The sequence below is a fragment of the Leptopilina heterotoma genome, unplaced genomic scaffold, assembly GCF_015476425.1.
Source record: "Leptopilina heterotoma isolate Lh14 unplaced genomic scaffold, ASM1547642v1 Lhet_17, whole genome shotgun sequence".
NCBI classification, from domain to species: domain Eukaryota; kingdom Metazoa; phylum Arthropoda; class Insecta; order Hymenoptera; family Figitidae; genus Leptopilina; species Leptopilina heterotoma.
In genome coordinates, this window is record NW_025110886.1 from 1435597 (window position 1) to 1452531 (window position 16935).

The following is a 16935-nucleotide window of genomic DNA, read 5'->3' on the forward strand; positions in this document are numbered from 1 at the left end:
TATAACAAATAAAATTTACGTTAAATGAGTTTTATGTTAAAAGAAATTTATGTTAAATGATTTTTATGTCAATAGAAATTTATGTTACACAATTTTTATGTCAAATGGGAATTAAGTTATCTGAGTTTTATGTAACATAATATTTCTGTTTAATGAATTCTATGACAAATGATATTTATGTTAAATGGTTTTTGTGTGCAATTAAATTTATGTCAAATAATGTGCATATTATGTGAATTTTAAGTTAAGTAGTTTTATATCATATAACTATTTGGTCAAAAAAGATTTCGGGAATAAGCATGCGTCTAGTTTCTTTCTGCATACAAAGATGTATTCATTTGATAATAAACCTGACCATGTATCTTGAAACAATATGGTCCTGTTCGTCTATTGTTAAAATTAACTAAGTTAGCGTTGAAAGAAGCAAAACCAAATGAATTATTGTAAGGTCGTATATATTATGAAGAAAATGCCCAGATAATTTGTGGGTGCCATCAAATAAATTTTGTAATATGAGTGGAGGAGCAGGTAGATCTTCAAGAATGACTTCGCCATGTTTACAACAATCATGAAATGAATTTTTTTATTAGATACTCTTTCTGCTTGGAAATGTTTAGCATTACAATGCGCACATGAAATGTTCCTTGCACCAGCAAAATGTTCTTCTATATGCGAGACTGAAATACTGTCAGAGAAATTTTGATTCTGTGCAGATTTCCGTTTTTTTTGGCGATGAGTTCTTTGATAAGCTGCATTTTTTTGACGACCAGAAATATTAGTATTTGATAAATTTGCTGTAATAGTTACATTATCTTTTGTTAAAGATGTATTAACAGTTGTAGAGGATTTTGCTGAATTTATATTTGGTTTAGCCACTGTAATAATACTATCCTTTGATTGGATTGATTGAGGATTAAGAATTCTATTATTATCTTGTTTTTTTGTCGAAACTTTCTTTGAAAAGCAGCTTTCTTTTGACGTTTCATGACTTGATGTTGTTTTTCTTCCTCTAAAGAACGTATTATTATTCTTTTTTTTACTTGATTTTTATTTGTTCAATTAGTGTATTTTGTAACATTTCTTGAATCAATACAATCAATCAATCAATCTCTACTGATCTCGAAGTCTTGCATTGTAATTGTCTATTATTAAAAGTTTCCTCTGAACTGTTGATTTTTGAATTAATTGTTTCATTTTCAATAATTACATTATCTTTTTCTTTATAATTTCCTTTGTGTATTACTTCTCCTGATGTACTATTATTATTCTGCGCTGATCTTGAAGGCATACTTTGCAAACTTCTGTTTATAATAATTTCTCTCTCATTTCTATTAGTTTTTGATTTTATAAATAATTCACTGTTAACTTTTTGTTCACAAAGTTTTACATAAGAATGATCACGTGTAATGTTCATTTCATTACAATAACTTGTCTCTATATGTGACTTTGAAATAATATCAGACTGATTTTGTTTTTGAACAGAAGTATGTTTATTTTGTCGAAAGGTGCGCTTGTAAGCAACAATTCTGTCACGAATTGACGTTTTAACTTTAGAAGTAGAAATATTTTCTTCTGCTGATGATAAAGATGTGGATGTGCTTTGGGGCCTCGTATTTAAAGTTTGCTCTGCACTAATGAATTCATTAGAATCCAATGATTCAGAGCGAACAATTTTATTATTTTATCGCTTTTTTTGTCGATGTTTTTTTTTGATAAGCAGCTTTTTTTGACGTTTTATGATTTTATATTTTTCTTCTTCTTCAGAAAAATGAACCATAGCTCTTTTTTGTTGCTTTTCAGTTATTATTAATCTTGTATCTTTCATTCCATTACTTGGATCAATAGAAATATTATTAACATCATTTGCTGGAATTAAAGGCAAATTTTCTAAACAACTATCAATAACATAAACATTGCTGGTTGAATTCAACGATGATAAATTATTGTCAACAATTTTATTTTCTTCATTTTGGAAACTTTTTTCTCTAGCTCGATTCCTAAGATGACACTCCCAATTATATTCAACAGTCATAGTTCTAATATTAGTCGACCTTACTGACGGAAATTTACTTAAACGATTGTTTTTCGAACAACTGTTTTTGAACATTAACATTAAATAATTTCTCATGTTATAATAATAGTAATTGACAGAGTGGGGCATAATATTAAAAAATATCGATGTTGCGAATGCTATTGCATATATTCCACAAGCAAGACTATTGTTTGGTTGTTGATCAACAGTTGTAAAAACTACTGGAGGTTTAAAAAGATATAATCTACTTAAATATTTCCTTTGATCTTCATTTAAACATCCTTCATTAAGACTTTCATAAATATAAAGTCTCATTCCATCATAATAAGTGCAAATCCAATGACCTTTCTTGATAGGTCTACTAAAAAGTATTTGAATATGCTTTTTACCTTTTTCAATCGGACTAATAAATTCAAGCGTATATAAATACAAACTGCTTTGCATGCTAAAAGCAGAATTTGATTCTCTTCTCAATAATTTTTCGAATTCATCAATTTTTCTTTGTTCGACATGATTTCTTTCAATTTATTGAAAAGATATCGCTTCTAAAAAATAGTTTTTCATAAAATTATTTAATTCAGAACACATGTAAATAATGTTACTATTGTCACATTTAACAGTAACTGGAATTTTTATCTTTTCCTTTCACTTTGAAGATTATTAAGAATGTAAAGAATGTATCTTCATCTATTAATCTAATTTCGTCTTATCTGAAGAATGTAAAGAAGGTATGTATTCATCTTTTCATCTAAATTTGTTATGTATTTATTTATACTTTCTCAACAATAAATATAAGTGTATTTTTAGTAAGTTTTTCTGTTTTGTGTCTGTTTATATATCTTTTTTTATCTTTTATTCTAGTATCTGTTAATCTAGTAGCTCTTGGCTAAATCTCTGTTTACCAAGTATCTGGTATCTCGTAATCACATGTTATTTTTAGTACTTATCTTTAATATTTATAAAGTTTTTTCCAAATAATAATAACTAACTACCAAAATGTTGAAAAATCAATAATTAAGATTAAGAAAACAAATATAAATCAATATTAAATCACAATTATTACCACTATAATATAATTATGTAATGTACAAACATCAGAATTTTAAAAAAATCAATTAATATTATACATTCAGAAATCGAAATAACAGGCAAATGTCCTTTATTTTTTTAAACTTTAATTAAATTAATGTCTTTAACTTTAATTAAATTAATTAAATCCTTAAATTAATAAATCAAATAATTCACATTATATTTACAAACTCCTCCTAATTAATATACAAATAATAACGTATGTAATGTACTTTAACTTTTTTTAATGTACAAAAAGCAAAACCACAAAATTCACAATCAACGCTTTCAGAAGAAAATTCACTCGGCAAATAACAGTCAATACTTCTTATCGAAACGATACACGTGTCACACTTTGCAAGTTGCTAACACTTGTAACATTTTGTAATTTTTCGTACCAAAAACTTTGCGTTTCCCACTGAGGTGAGGTTACATGGCTGTAGCGAACAAACAATTTTTGTTTGGAAAAAAGATGCGCGCGCAACAATTTTGAAGCGTCTAAAATGAATCATAAAATTAAATATATATTTTAATATTAAACTTTTTATTTATTACAAACCAAACCATAAATAAAATTATTATATTAAACTACTTTTAGTTAATAATTTTAATTAATTATTTTTTTAATTTTAAAAAAGAAAAACGAAAATATAAAAGTGTAAGGTCACCATCATTATAAAATTCAGCCAATGAGGAACACTCATTATAAAATCAGCCAATGAGGAAACCAAACCATAAATAAAAATTATTATATTAAACTACTTTTAGTTAACTTTTAGTTAATAATTTTAATTAATTTTTTTTTAATTTTAAAAAGGAAAATATAAAAGTGTGAGGTCACCATCATTATAAAATTCAGCCAATGAGGAACACTCATTATAAAAATCAGCCAATGAGGAAAAAGTTCTACACTTGAAGTTAGCTGCTTTGACGTCAGTAAGTAATGTCACGATTATATCCAATCAAAGTAAAGGATTTTGAAAAAGAGCCAATCAAGAAAAAGTTCTACACTTGAAGTTAGTCGATCTTACGCACCTCGTTTTTATGAAAGGAGATTACAGTCAAGTTTAACCTGAAATAATGCGTTGCCGTGTCTAAGTTTGTTAATAACAAAAAACATAAATAATAGGATAGATTAATTTGTTAAAAAACTACTACACCCTATTTGTAGAAACATAAAAATAGGAAATATGCAATTATTTAAAGTTTTCCTTTAAGTTGTGTTAAAAAAATCGGTGGCTTAAAAGGTGGTCGATATATCGACCACTGGGACTGAAACGGTTAAAAATTTTTTTAATCATATCGTAAATTATTTTAAAAAATTTTTTAAATATTTTTGTTAAAAACTACGCGTAAAAACAAAACTTTTCATTATAAAAACGTCCAATTTGATCAATTTTTGACTGAGTTATAAGCATTTAAAGAAAAAATTTACGTAAAAAACGTCATTTTTTAAAAATCTGTATCTCGTGAACCGCTTTATGAAAAAATTTGAAAAAATCAAGGTAGATCATTTCAAAGAGTACTAAAAGAAAAATGTTTTTAAAAAATGTGAGATACAAAAGCAAAATGATTTCCGACTTGGCCTGGAATGCCCCATATGTTAATGTAAAATGAGTTCCCTGTGTTTCATTTTTAAATGCAAACCCAATATTTATTTTAATTGATTCATTACAAATTATTTATGTTTTCGCTAAACAGAGTTTAAAGTCCTATTCCCTAATCGATTTCGTAGTTTTGGCATTTTTACGATTGGCATTAAATGCCGGATTTGGTCTAAATAAAGACACAAAAGACAAAAAGCAATCACCAAGAGGCAGACGATCTCGAATTTCTGAACTTGCAGTGACATTAAACTGTAAGCAGTTAGTTAAAAACTCATTAATTTGAGCAGAAGACAATGTTTTCTATGTCAAATAATTCATCGCATCTAAACCAACGTCAATTTCATTCAATGCCAACTGATTAGATGATGTATAAAAATTTACCTGATTAATTATTTTAAAAAACAATTCCGGCTTAAGAAGGCCTGGTCTTAAGTATTTAATCAGAATCCACTGCAAAAGTTCAGCAGATTTGGGCTGAAGTTCTCTCTAAATTTGAATTAGTAAAAATGTTTACTAATTTGAATTAGTGACTGACTTTTTGCTTTTGAATTAGTAAATCTTACTAATAAGGTCGCGTTGTAAGAATTCAACTAGTTGAAGGTAAAGTCAAGAAAATGAAAGTAAGCTTAAGTCAATGGATTTCGCATTTTCTGTAGCAAATGTTTCACTTTTGTAACTTTTCTTTTCCATCCTTCTGCTTTCCTTTTGGATCTTCCAAATCAATGATAGTTTACAATTCAATAAGACGATCCCAAAATTTAATAATAACACGAATATAAGAATGTCGAACTAGCCAACGAGTTTTCGCATGACTAGCAATTTTCTTGTATTCACCTTCTAATTCTAAACAAATTTCGTGATATATTGCAGTCCTCTTGGGACTTGCATTAATAAAACTCGGAATTGATTCAATAATAAAATTGACATCTGGGATTTTCTCGCATGAATTTTTATCTGCATTGTGCGCAGAATATGATTTACGCATGGAAAAACTTTAACATTCCGATTTTTTTCTAATGAAAGAGTTTTAAAAGTCGAATTTTTCCCGAGCATGACACTAGCACTATCCAAAGCTAGGCCAACAATATTTGATAAAGAGATTCCCTTTTCGGTTAAAGGCTTTTTCAAAAGTTTTAAAGATTTCACGTGATGAACAATCCGAAGCATCTAAAATATTCTCAAGCAATGCTACCCTTACTTTATGCGTTTCTTGTTTAACATATCGCACGACGATTTTATCATATTCGTAATCAGCGACCCCGAAAACTCCCGAGTAACGAGTTTCAAGTAAATGCGAGGAATTTTTTAAAAATTTTGCCCTCCACATCGGATCCGCCATTTTGAATTTTAAAAATCTGATGTTAGATTCGTAATCAGCGACCCCAAAACCCCCGAGTAACAAGTTTCAAGGAAATCTAAACAATTTTTTTTAAATTTACCATTTTAGATCCGCCATTTTAAATCCGCCATTTTTATTATTTTTATATATTCAATTCATATGTTATTAAAGTCACTGAATTCAAAAAAACATTTAGAAGAAGCAAAATTTTAGCTTTATTTATAGAAATTAAGTAAATTCCCATAAAAATCAGTTTCTCAAACATCACCCCCCCCCCACCAAGCCTGTAAAAAGAGAACACGAACTAACTTTTAGGTCGGACAATGATGTTTTCTTTAGATACACCTTAAGGAAGAAAACCTACCACATGGCAGTCCTCGCAATCCAAATTTTATTTTTTTTTGTGCCGGTGTAATTATTGTTTGTTTTACGTTACAATAACATTAATGAAGTTAAAAGTATCTTTGTGTATTCTAGAGTTAAATTAAAATTGACCTTTAATTATATTTTAATGGAGTATTATTTAAAGTTAACTAATTGTAATTATTTGTAATTAAAATTTTTACCGATTAAATTAAGGTTATGTTTGACATGCAGTGTAGAGTAACAGAAATGGTTCTCTTCTGTTAATAAAACACTTTCTATTTTTTTGTTTACATGTATTGTATAGAGTTTTTTATCACTTGGTTAATAATTCATGAAAATTGTACACATACACTCGATTAAATTACATTTGTTTCGTTCTTTCAAACTTCGATGCATACATATAATTTTACAGCTTTTGCCTAAACAGTTTAATACATAATTTTCATTTCTTTTAGGCTCATCATTTGTGAACTACGACCAATTTTTCCACTACATTCATTCTGCGAGTGCTTCTACTTCCTTCGACCAAAACGATTAGTTAAATTTAATTTAATTTTATTCAAACTTTTATATTGATTTTATGTCTTTCGAGCAAACGGTAATTGAAATTAAATTCAAACTTATTCGAAATTTTTATTTTTAAATATATCTTAAGAAAGCATGTTTAAGTCGATTTACGTGAACAACCTTTGTTTGCTTTTGTGTTATTCTTATTTCGACGTTTAAATCGTCAATCACTTTTGTAATTTTAAATGGATCTGCGTAATGGTCGTCAAATTTATCGTCTCGTATATCGACTAAAACATAAGCGTACTGATCTGGTTCAAAATTTCGTTCATTAAGTTTTTCATCGTAATATTTTTTACGTCTTTTTGCTGCTTCTAAACGCGCTGTTGCAAGCGATTCGGTTCCGATAATTTTATTGAAGAGTTCATCGACTAATTGTATATATGTCATAGGTACTTCTTCATTTGCGAATTCCGAAGGAAAACGAACTTTTCTCCCGAAAACAATCTCGTGAGGAGTCAATCCAGTGGACTCATGGACAGACGTATTGAAAGAAAACAAGGCATATGGCAACCATTGATCCCAGTTTATACGCTCGGCGTAATTTCGCAAGTACTCGACAAACGTATAGTGACTTCTTTCTAGCGAGCCGAGTGATTGTGGGTGATATGCGCTTGATCGTATTTTCTGAATTTTAAATAGTTTCGCAATATTCTCCATTATATGACTCATAAATTGTGATCCCTGATCGGTTTGTATTATTTCAGGGCAACCGAAGATACAAATGAGATTTTCTGCGAGGGCAACTGCAACGTGAGGAGAATCAATTTTCGAAAGTGGAGCAGCACCGGAGTATTTACTCAAATTATCCTGCCATGTCAACATGTACTGATTTCCGGATTTTGTAACGGGTAAAGGGCCAACTAAATCGATTTGTACTTTTTCAAAAACTCAAGTTGGAATGTCGGTAATACGCATTGGCATTTTTGTTTTTATTCTAGTCAATTTTTTCTTTTGGCATGTTTCGCAAGTTTTTACATAATTACGCACTTCATTTTTCATTCCTTTCCAAAAAAATCGTTCTCTAATTCTATCTAATGTTTTACTTTCACCTTTATGACCGCCGACAGTGGAATCGTGACAGTCACGATTGATTTTGAGCCGCATATCGATTTCTGGAATTTTGACTTCGCCCGTGCAAACGGTTATTTCGTAACCCCCTTTTCCGAAGTGTGTTCTAAAAATGGACTCTATCGTCGACCAAGATAATTTATCGAAGACGTTTCCTTCGCGGGATATACTAAAGGATTTAGTTTTCGAAAATTCAAGAGCTCCTCTCAAGGTTCTAACAGCACTTTCTATATTTTTCCCAAAAACTTTGGAGTTAAAACATTCTTTTATGTACAGGCTATATACCAGCCGGCCGCTGTGAGGATTTGAGGTAACATAATCTATACATGCTTGAGGATCTTTTAAACAAGAAAGTTGGATAATAGAATTTTCTAGTAATTCTCTTCCTAATGGCGTTGTCAAAACTTCATCGCACGAAACGAAATTAAGAATATTATCGGCTCTCATCCATACCTTATCTCGACTGAGTTGAAACAAGGGCGTTAAAACAACGTTTCCTTGCTTTGACACATTGTGGAAAATTTGAGTATTGCATACGGGAGGACTTTTACTTAACCTCATTCGTTTTTTAGGTATTTCGTCATTGTCGTCATCGCTCTCATCTGGGTCATCTTGGACATTTAAAACGTCACCCCAGATGTCCGTTAAACAACGAACTTCAATCTCGTTTAATTCGTCATCATCGTTACCACTTTCAATACTTGCGATCTCTTTAACGCAAGTCGGAAAATCCTCGCAATTTTCCTTACTCTGATGCGAACTCGCGTAGCTCATCTTACTCACAACTTCGGAAATAAGACGGGGGATGTGGACCAGCGAAGGAGATTCATTGTCGCACCTGCCCGATGACTTCCCGGAGCCTTTGGGAAGCCCTAGTACAAGCGCATAACATGGATCTCGATCGGAGCCGCCCAAGGTATCTACCTTTTTCTCCACCTCATCCCTTCCACACAACTCATAACGATTTTTACTCGTCGCTCTCTCGTCAGTCATTTCAGTAACGCATTCGCTATCAAAAGTATCCTTACTTTGATTTTCTGTTATTATATCAACGACACATTCATTACTATAATTCAAGAAAACCTTCTCTATCGGATACTCGAGATAGCTACTTTTGCCCTTTAATTTGTCGTCAGTTCTAACATTTTTTATCATGCTGTATTGCTCTTTCTCGAAAATGTCAAGAGTCTCGGATCCTTTAGTTGATTCAACCAAACTAAAGCACGATGGTCGGTCACAAGGGTGAATTTCTGACCATAGACATATGGTCGAAAATGTCTCACGGCAAATATAATTGCCAAAAATTCTTTCTCTGTTGTCGTATAATTTAATTCCGATTTACCTAAGGTTCGAGACGCGTAGGTAATAGGCGGGTCCTTACCGATTTCACCTTGACTTAAAATGGCACCGATCGTAAAATCTGAAGCATCCGTCGTGATAATGAAAGGTCGTGATAAATCAGGACATTGTAGAAACGCAACGGTTCTGTGCATAAAATGGTTTTTAATTTCTGAAAGAACTCTTCGGTCGTTTGAGACCAAACAAAAAGAGAGTTCTTTTTTAACAGTTGCGTTAAAAGTTTTGCGTGAGACGCAAAGTCGGGTATAAAACGACGATAATACCTGGCTAGTCCCAAAAATTGTTTTATGTTTTTTCGACATTTAGGACGAGGAAAATTCTTTACGGATTCTATCTTTTTTGGGTCGGGTTTTACTCCTCCTTCAGAAATTATGTGACCTAAATAACCGATTTCTTTTCGCAAAAAATGGCATTTGTACGGCTGCAGTATTAATCCTGCAGTTTAAAGGCGACCGAGTAATTTTTCAAGTTTTTCGTTGTGCTCTTGCAAAAATTTTGCGTAAATAACAATATCGTCCATATACAAAAACATTACCACGCCTTGTAATCCGGACAAAACAAGGTCCATCATACGTTGAAACGTGGCAGGCGCGCTTTTTAGACCAAACGGCATGCGGTTAAATTCAAAATGTCCAAAGAGCGTTGAAAATGCAGTTTTGTGTTTGTCGGCAGGATCGATTTCGATTTGGTGAAATCCGGAAGCCAGGTCAAGAGTTGAAAAGTAACGAGCTCCTCCTAAAGCTGGATTACATTGTTTGCTTTGCTCAATGAAATAAAATCCGAAATTAACAGAATCAACTGGCATTAAATGCTCCATAAATTTAAAATTCGATAACTTGTTTTTATCAGCCCTTTCTAAATAATGTGGAATTGTTATTTTTTGTAAGGTTGCGTACAAAAGATTGTTTAGGTCTTGTAGTAATTTTAATGGTTCTGCAGACTCTGATTGGAACAGTTTGTTTAAGGAAATAACGTCCTTCAGAGCGTGCCGCAAAAATATAAGATATAACTTGTTATCCTTAGAATGGTACATTTGATACAACAATTCAGCTTTAAATCCTCCCGTTCCTCGCTCAGAAGATCTGGCTATATTAAAATGCAATTCTAAAACATCCCATTGGTCTAAAATAATTTCAATCGATTTTAGGCGAGCGAGCCATCGTGTTCCGGACAATTTAGCTATTTTTCGTGGATCAGAGTCAGTCATAACTTGATGCAATTGACCATAATCAATGTTTCGTTTTGTACTTTTTGAGAACCAAGTAAAGCTTGACTTGATTAAGAAATCAAGATTTTTGGGCAAAACATCACAAGCCTTTTCAGCACAAAGGAGTAATGAATGCGACACACATTTTATTGTGATAAGATGAGGAACGACTTCGTTGAGTCTAGATGAAACTGAATTATATACACCAGTCATTACGTTAGCCCCATCAATTCCAATTCCAATGAGATTTTGTATTATCAGACCGTCTTCTTCAAGCTGCTTAATTATTTTATTAGTCATTGCCTCCGCTGTTCCTGACTCTAATTCGACAAGTCGAAAGAATGTTGTTCGTACTTTACGAAAGTGTTGACTAAAATATCGGATCATTAAACACATGACTTTCTTTGTATCTATAGTAGTCGATTCATCCATAATTAAGGAATATTTTGAATCTCCTAAATGATTTATAAGGTCTTCGAATAAGCACGGCGAAAGAACATTCATTATTAAGGCAGAACACTTTGTACGATGTAATTTTAAATTTTGTAAAATTTCGCTTTTTTCATCTAAATTTTTTATTACATCTCCTAAATGATCTACAGCATTAATGCTGCAGTGTTCAGCAACGAATGCAGCAATCTTTAATTCTGCAATCTTTCGTTTTGTCTTAATGTTGTCTACGGCAAATTTATATATTTTAGGTGTATTTTCAATATCATTATCCTTTTTAACGTTTAGATTATGCTTTGCAGTTTTCGCATGGGCTTCTAGAGATTTATGATGAGCTTGCAGCACACATTTACAAACAACACAATTTGCTTTATAAGCATCGCCTGCACATGGTTTTAACCAACCTAAAAATGCAAAAAATTTCTACTCAAACAATTTTTTTTTAATTTATAGTACTTCTTAATTCTATTTTATTTTATTTTACTTTGTAAAATGAAACGATGCTTAAACTATATGTAAAAGCGATTATTTTTCAACTTTAAAAATATAAACAGAAAAACATAATAAAAATTATTTTAACCTTTAAAAATATCTTCTTGCTCCCATGCTTTAACGTATCTCTGGCGACTAAATTTCGATTGTGCGGTGGAATTTTTAATGTAATAATTACTTTACAGTGATAAATTTACAACTGGACGAAGAATAGCGAAAAAATGTCGATCTTTTATATAGGTTATATTGATTATTGTGCTTTAAAAACTCGCCTTCATTCAAATCACCAAGGTTGGGAATGTATTAATTCAAATTTAGAGGCTGAATAATGCTGACTTCATACGGTGCATTAAGGTAGTTCACTAACCTTATAATTTAAATTTAAATTAAAAGAAAAAAGTAATTTAATAAATTTATAAATATATTATAGTTGCTTAATTGATTATTTTGTTCGAGATTTTTAAAACCTGACTAGTTCACTAATGATTAAACAGGTAGAAATACATATTTAAAAAAAAACCTAAAAATTACTATCAATTCTTAAAAACTTACTACAAAAATTCCCTATAATTTTTTCTCCCTATGTAACAAAAATATCCCTACAAATAGGGGGAAAATCCCTAATCTGGCAACACTGCTCCTAATTGGTCTAAAATAGAGATTATGTTTGGAAGGTCGATTCGCCTTGTATAAAATTTTTGTGAATGGTTAGATATCGATAATTGCCTTTATTTATAGGGATGTCATCTTTAGTGTTGATTTTGTGTTTTATCATATTCGTACATCCCAGTTTGTCCCCCTCTAAGAAGAATTGAATCGGAAATTTTTCAACGCATTTTAATAAACTACCTTTTTCTTGTTCATTTAAGTTCTCTAAATGAAGTTCCTTAATTAAATTGTCAACTCGGTTATTGAGTGTAACCCTTTTAATTTCTTTCTTACATTTTCTTTCAGACTTTTTACTAAATTTAAAATTGTTTTCAGGTTTAACCCCGGTGTTGCAAATTTCAAATTCTTCCAGAGTAACAAGAGAAACTGAGAGTTCGATATTACGGGTGGTGCAGTTATAACACGGAAGTCGAATGTTTCCGGATTTACCTTTGACTAGGGCTTCGCCCAAGAAAACGCCAGGTCCTATTGGCAGTAAGGGTAAATAACCCTAGGAAATGTTTGAGTTCGCTACCGGTAACGTTATCAATTGTTCTGTTCTAGCTTTCACGAGTACCTTTGCTAATTTTTGCGGAGGATTAATAAAAGGAAATTCCCCTAATCTATGTTTCACTGTTTTTGTTTTTAGGTCAATTACCGAGTCTGTTAAAAAGGGCATACCAAGCATGCCATCGCAGTTCAAAGGAAAATCGTCTGGGACAATTTGAAAAGGGCAATCAACCCCGTTGAAATTTAAAAATATTTCACCGAGGGTCGCTACACCCTGTTCAACGATGCCAAATAAATCGAATTTTACTTTATTATTTATAGAAAGGTTGTCATTTATGCTCCCTAGTTTAATAAGGTCTAATTCGGCACCGGTACCAACGAGAAATTTACCTTTGTTTGTTTTAAGGTCGTCGCTATGTATTTCGATTCTGGGACACTTTCGACTTTCTTTCCGCGGCAATTTTTCGCGAGATGCCTTTCGTTGTCCTTTACCTCCGATTTTTGCGATTTCTCTTTGTCGTGATTTGAATTTCCGGCATTTTTCGCGGCGAAATTTCTTGCCCGGCCCCTCATATTATCATAAGGGCGAAAACGGTTTTGATTGTTTTTGCGGTCCTTCTGTTCTCCGGAAATCTCGCTTTTCTTTTGCGCGTCGTTTTCCTCGTTAGACTCGTCGGCTCTTTATCGTTAGGAGCGAGTCGCATTGAACAGCTGTTACTACTCGACGTACTTAGAGCGCGACCGGGTTGCATAATATCAGGGGCACGTTGTGAAGGGATAAAAGCTGGTGTACGATAATCACCAACGTCGTGTGTAGCATGTCTCGACCTTATTGCAAACATGTTACCTGAAACCGTTTCATCTACTTCTGGTTCCGCACCGGAATCGGACATGTAATTATCTAAAATTTCGCCGTTACGAATATTTCGGCCTCGCGTCTTCTTCCGGTCCCGGTCTCCTTCCTTTGTTCGAATCGACAACCTCCTTTTCGGAAGCTGCTCAATCCACGACGTACTTGGGAGGTGTATCGATCGGTGATAAACGTCAACAATTGTTTTGAGAATAAACTGATAACAGTCAATAAAATCCAACTCAATTTTCACAAGTTCACTTGACACTTCTGATTTATAACCCGCGGCAAGTTTGCTTTAGAATTGTTATAAAAATTTGATCTCGAATTTTATTATGATTTCGAAGCGGAATCCTCGACGACGTTAGAGTTCGTTTCTGCAATGAAGAGCTAGAAAGCTCAACTCCCGCGGAGAAATAATTATGGTAAAACAACTTGAAGTTAATCGTGAAAATTTGTTACAGGATTTTACTGAATGAATAAAAAGAAAATTTATCTCTTTTCAAAATGCGACAATTTATTTCTATAACGCAACAATACAACTTAAGATTTGTTCCAGAAAGTATTTCGAACTTTATTCTTTCAAAGTCGGGGAAAATCTGACGTTACATCTCTCTATCTCTACAGTCTCAACCTGGGGCCTCAACCCCCACCCCCGAAGGGAAAAGGGTAGGAGTACATCCATTCCCACGCACTCTTGCAAAAAACTGGAAAAACCAAAAATACGGAAAAGAGAAAGTTTTCTCGATCATATGATCCTTTCGAGTAGTAGAGGCGACTAAACAAAAGAGACCCTTTTTTATGACTCAGGCCAAGAGGGTCTGGCTGTCTCATAGCACTCATGTGCAAAACATATTTAACTATCTTCGGATATATGATTAAAACTATAAACTAAAATTCTAAAGAGTACCAAAATAACTAAAACGCTCACTTTAGTTCCGCGTTCTTACTCACAAAAAATCTTTTATTATTTGTTACAAGACCCAGCTTTCGTCTCCTCTACCACATGTTTTGTTATAATTTACATTTCTTTTTCGCTAATGGTCTTACCGTGAGAAAATACCCAGTCGAATTGCCCATGTTGCTTGCCAATAGAGCAATTCCCCGGGAAGTAATCTAAAGAATTTTCGATGATTATAGCAATATTAATAATACTTACCGAATTTGTTTCCTCATATACATGGAATAAAAATGTATAAAAGAAAATTAATCAAAAAACCTATTAAAAGAATGTTTGAGTGTTTCTGATGTATAACAAAAGTATGGGGCGCATGATTATTCCCCAAATTTCGTTTTACCGAACTGCACTTTTGCGAATACTCATTTTTGCGAAAAGCCAATTTTGGGAAATATCACTTTTGCGAATTGTCATTTTTTCGAAAAGCTATTTTTGCGAATTGTCATTTTTTCGAATCGCTATTCTTACGAATTGTCAATTTTCCGAAAAGTCATTTTTGCTAATCGCCATTTTTACAAATTGTCAATTTTGCGAAAAGTCATTTTTCGAATTGTCATTTTTACGAAAAGACAACTAAAACATTCAAGAATAAAAGAAAAACTAAAAATTAATCATTTAAACATTGTTTAAACAATTTATTTTTTGTAAAGTTTTTAATTTACTGAACTTAAAACTAGAAACTTATTATTTAATTTATAGTTTTTTATTTTTTAATGAATTGTACTTTGAAAAAACCAGAAACTTTAGCCCTAAGTGCAATTTATGAAAAAAATGGCAACAATTCATTGGCTAAACCGTTTTATAATAAATAATTTTTTATTTCTTATCATCAGTGGATGCTTTACTCATGAAAAATTGTAACAATTAAGAAAAAACTAGAATTTTAAACCCTAAGTATATTTTATTAAAAAGTAACAACAATTAATTGTTCAAACAATTTAATAAATAAATAATTTGGTTTTTTTCAAATGTAGATGTTTTACTCCTGAAAAATTGATCAATTGAGAAAAAAATAAAAATTTCTAACCTTAAGTACAGTTTAGGAAAGAAATAACAATTAATTGTTTAAATAACTTAATAAATTGGTATACTTTTGTTATACATCAGAAACACTTAAACATTCTTTTAATAGGTTTTTCGACAAATTTTCTGAATGATTGAAACTGAAAAAAAATATATTTTACGATTTTATGATTTTTTTAAAACTTATTGTTATTAAAAAAATGTTTAAAAACAAAATTTCAAAACCGGGCTCGAGAGATCGATAGAAAACTTAATTACGAAGATTTAGAAAAAAGGAAAAATCGTTTTGGCAAAAAATTGTGACTTGTAGAGTGATTTGGAACGAAACTTGCGCAGCCATAAACGAATACATGCACGAGTCCCGGCATGCCGCGCTGGACATTTTATTTTTTTTCTCGTAAAGTTATTGTTGTATCATAATTAAATTTATAGGAAGTATTCTTGACTTTATAGACAATAACTACAAAAAAAAAATTTCCAAATCGAAGAGGTATTTTTTTTAAATTTTGATTCAAAAAATTTTTTAAAATTTTTTTCGGGCAAAAAAAAATTTTTTTTCTTTTTTTTTTCTTCAAAGTGCTTTTTATTATGAGTATTTTCCAAAAAAAATTATCTTAATCGGTTAACAAAAAAAAAGTTATGTGCCTTTTTTGAAAAACCGACCAAAATTTTGAGTAAGCGGTAACTCAAAAAATTTTAATAATTTTGAAAAAACTTTTATACATTTCTATTCCATGTATATAAGGGATCAAATTCGGTAAGTAATATTAATATTGCTAAAATCATCGAAAATTCTTCAGATCACTTCCCGTGGAATTGCTCAATATTAATTTAGTCTTATAAGTAAACTTATTTTAATAATTAAAACGATATTCAAATTTATCCGCGCATTTAGTGCTGCCTCTAACTGAGAGGAGCGTAATTTCAGGCATACGTTACATAAATTCGATGGTGGAGCCATCTAGTGGTGGCAGCCGGAACTAAAATCGGTCGGTTAAACAGAACATCTAGAGCAACCTACTTTTAAATTGAGTAATGCTGGTAATACAGGAATCTGTATTACTGATTTTTAAGGTAATGTAGATTTAACTCTCTAGGATTTTCAAAAAGTAGATGTTTTTTGCTTTAAAAGATATGTTAAGGCCTCAGAAATAACATATTGCAAGATTATGTCCTGTAGAAATTCCTAAATAGTTAATTTTCAAAGTTTTGTGCAAATCTGCACAGCGCGCGGAGTCCTTATTTCGCTCAACTTAAAACTTTAAACGCGATTGTTTCAGAACTACAACAAAGACTGTTGAGTGTATAATTCAAGCTCATTTTGCTCAAAATTTTTAATTCATTATTCAGGATTCTATTCAAAGTCAGTATTGAGTCAATAATCAGGA